Genomic DNA, 3,989 nt, shown 5'->3' with positions numbered 1-3,989 from the left:
TCTTCTTCTTCTTCTTCTTCTTCTTCTTCTTCTTCTTCTTCTTCTTCTTCTTCTTCTTCTTCTTCTTCTTCTTCTTCTTCTTCTTCTTCTTCTTCTTCTTCGTCAAAACCAAAACCTTGAACATTGATCCAGTGTTCCACCAGAAGCCAATGCAGCTCACACAGCACTGGATGGATATGTGCTGTTCGGGGGGGTCACTGTGAGGACCCGCGCGGCTGTTTGTGTTCTTTTAAATTTTCCTTTCTTTGGGCAAGACTTCTAATTTAAAGGAAGGCCGTTTGCTGTTGCAGTTTCCTTGATGCCCTTATTTAACCATGTTGGCATCTTCTCCAATGTGTTGCTACGCTTTCTAGCTGGGGCATATGTTTTGTTTGAATTTTCTGTTGCAGAAGTCTTTAAAGTCACTTATGAGCTCTCTGAAAGGATTTGACCCTTCTAACTCTCTCCCTGAATTTCCTTTTATTTGCCATCCATCAGTTCCTTTCCCATGCTGTGTTCCCCCCCTTCCAAGCACGCCACGGTCATGCTATTTGGCCAGCCCCCACCCCCCCGACCATTTCATTTCTGGAAAATGGTGCATGGAGGGAAGACTGAAGCCCCCCCCCACATGTGCCACTGTCACAATCAAAATCAAATACTGCACACATAGGAACTGAGAGGAATGTGCAACTTACATGTGACACAGGACGTGGGGCTGAGGTCTCAGACCCAACATATGTACTCCGTAGTGTATTGTAGCGGAGATAATAGAACAGGGCAGGGGCAAACCATAAACTGGCATTATGCTATAGGCGTCATGGTCCCTCCAATACCGCCTGCTCGGTTGCTTCACGAACTAATTTATGGACAACACTGTGCGCCAGGGTTTTTTTTAATATGCAAACAAATGTTATTTTTAAATAGTATTTTAAAATCCATTCTCCTTGGCTTTCATGCTTCTAATATTAGCATATAAACAATATGTATTGTGCCCTTTAAACGACTTCTCTGCTTATAACTGTTGCTACATCCCAATGATGTGTACAGTGAATGCAAGGAGGGGGCGGGCAGGAGGGAGAGGGGGGATTGCATTGATTGGCTTTCATGTGTGTTTTGACTTTTGACTGCACTGAGATAGTGTGGTGGCTGATTTAAATGTGATGTCTGAATGCAGCCAAGACTACCCAGAGTCTTGTGGTACCTTAAAGGCGGATTAATTGACAGCAGCATAAGATTTCCCGAGTTAGCGTCCCATCCGTGCATCTGATGAAGCGAGCTCTAGCTCGGGAAAGCCCAGGCCTCAATAAATGTCCCGTGATGGTTTTGGTATTTGGTTCAAAAGCAAGGTGGTTTTGTATCACCCCTCAAAATGCCTTGTCTGACTATTTGGATAACTATCCCTTAGAGCCACCTGTTTGAAATTTGTCATTTCTTCAAGAAAACAGCATCCAGTAATGGGCCCAGGGCTTTAACTGTGGCTTGAAAGATGCTCAGGATTAGGGTGTGCTGTGATAACAGCCTTCCTAGGAACTTTCCGCTTGGCTGTTGAACAGAACATTTCCTCACGGTCGTCTCAGGTTGCTGGTGTGCTCTCTGATAAGGTTCCAGCTTCTCTGTCTCTCCCCCCCTCCTTGAGATGAATGGTTGAAAGTTTTGCTGAGAGATTAAATGTTTCGATAAACAGCATGTGTTAGACTGGGTTGTTTCAGAAACAAATTATGTATGCCTTTGATTACTTAGCTACAAAGGGAAGTGGAGGATTCTGGCTTGTACATGGGTGCTGTGTAGATGTGCCCATGTTGCAACCAATGCTCCCTCTAAACTGTGGGGTCTTGTGAACAAAAAATCTACTTTGTGAGCTACTGGCATTAAAGCTGTGAGTGAGCGATTTGGCTGCTGCATAAATTAGTTTGCTCTGGAGCCATCCCCTTCCTGAGCAAAGACAAAAATGTGTGAGCTGGAGGCTAAAAAAACTATGAGCTAGCTCATACTAACTCAGCTTAGAGGGAACACTGGTTGCAACGTGGCCCCCTCCAGATTGTTAAATAAACTTGGCATATGACTGTAAGTATCTGTGGGGATTTGAACAGAGTCCATTAATGCATCCATTCACTTGAAGTTTTGTTGCCGCATACCAGCTAATTAAATGCTCTTCCATTGAGCAATGGATTTTTCTTTTTCACATTTTGAAAGCTCTTTTTTTTTTTAAAAAAAAGCACCATCCTTTAACCGCGTACAAGATCCCAAGAACTGTGGTCAGCATTAGCTCCATAATACAATGGACCAGCCGGAAATACCAGTTTATCTGGATTTAATAATTAAGCATCCACAATACACATGGAGAACATAAAAACAAAACTGCTTCTTTCATTGTATTTATAAGGAGTAATTGTGGTCAGTGAAGGACAAAGGGAGAATGGAGTCTTAAAGAGAAGCTGTTAACTCGCTCCTGGTTTGGTCTATTAGGAATTTTGGTCAAGAAACCAGAGGGGAAAGGGGGGGCGGGAGTCTGTTCACAGTTCCCATACTGTCGTATGACCTTTGGTAAGCAGGATGACCTTGGTCTGTAGATATTTTTGCTTTTAATCTGAAGTTTTGCACGAAGGAAATCTTAAAAAAATATTTTTGTATGGTTCTGGGCATGATGAAGCTATAGTCTCGGCTAGAGTTTATCAGTATCTAAGAAAGATGGGAGTCTTGCTTTTATTTAGGTGTAGGCGATACTACAATACAAACAATACATTGGGAGATGAGAGAAGGGAAAGGCTGTGTGAGAACTCCAGCATTCATCAGCTTTGGCAGTTGGCTGAATTAATTTACAATTGTTGAGTTTAAGGGGTCGGGAGGGGAAGAGGAATATCTAGGTCAGCAAGTCCCATTCATTCGTCAGGCGGTCACAGGCATTGTATAAACGATTATAAAATGATGGGATATCGGAGCCAATATTACATAGCATATTGCATGTACGGTAACTCTTACAAAGTTCAGCAACGAAAAGTTCAAACCAAAACAGCTAAGATTGAGCTGCTGGGATCGAGGAAGGCTAGACTAGTTAACCGAAGCTGCATTTTTGGTGGCTGCTTTGTGTTTTCACCTTCTAAAATGATCCTGGTTTCCCCCCCCTCCCTCTTGTTACAGGTTGCTATGGGAATCTTATGATAATCTGAGAGGAAGTAAGTCCTGGTAACGTTGCAGCTACTCATGATGTGCCTGAAGTGAAGAGGAAGGGAAACACTTAACATATCCGAGTGCCAAGGCTCTGCTGTGTCATGGCTACGGACTCTGGTGAATCAGCCAGCACAGAGGAATCAGAGAAACCTGATGGAGTTTGTTTGGAATGTGGGGACTCCTCGGCCGAGGCCACTTTGACCATGGAGGCCAGGACCAAAGAGGGGGTCCACACACCTGCCACTGGGGCAGCCACGGAGAGGAGGAGGATTTTCCGGAAGAGCGTGGAGATAATGGAGGACGAGAAAGTCTTGGAGCCCGCGCCAAGGGATGAGCAGGACCCGTTTACGGTGGGTGGCCCGGGAGTAGGCCATCTGGCCGTCAACACCCTAGTGGCAGGGCAGGAGACCAGGAACGAACACGGCTTGAAGGTGAATTTGGAAGCCTCCAAGGAAAGGACCAAGAAGGAAATAGAGGAGGAAGCAGAGATGAAAGCTGTGGCTACGTCACCGGGAGGAAGATTCTTGAAGTTTGACATCGAACTGGGCAGAGGGGCCTTCAAAACCGTCTTCAAGGGTCTGGACACAGAAACCTGGGTAGAAGTTGCATGGTGCGAACTGCAGGTTAGTGCAGGGACATTCCATCAGTCACCTGTATGTAATCACTTGTATGAGTACCTGTGCCTTGTTTAGAATGTCTGGTTCGGTCCAGCATTTGGGAAGCTTACATTTGGAGGTGACCAGGAATCTAGTGGCTAGTGCCACCATACTGTGAAGTGTAGGCTGTTGCTTGTACTATGAAATCTAGCTATTGATATATGGATTATAAAGGTAAAGGCTTCC

At 44.8% G+C, this 3,989-nt stretch overlaps 1 pseudogene; it reads left to right on the top strand.

The window, feature by feature from the left end:
- Positions 1 to 3,248: 3,248 nt before the first annotated feature.
- LOC107123538 lies at positions 3,249 to 3,770 on the top strand (annotated as a pseudogene).
- Positions 3,771 to 3,989: the final 219 nt, after the last annotated feature.

The sequence above is a fragment of the Gekko japonicus genome, unplaced genomic scaffold (genome assembly GCF_001447785.1).
Source record: "Gekko japonicus isolate JY-2015 unplaced genomic scaffold, Gekko_japonicus_V1.1 scaffold5277, whole genome shotgun sequence".
Lineage (NCBI taxonomy): Eukaryota > Metazoa > Chordata > Lepidosauria > Squamata > Gekkonidae > Gekko > Gekko japonicus.
The sequence above is the reverse complement of the archived record's forward strand: the minus strand, read 5'-3'. Positions and strand labels throughout refer to the sequence as shown.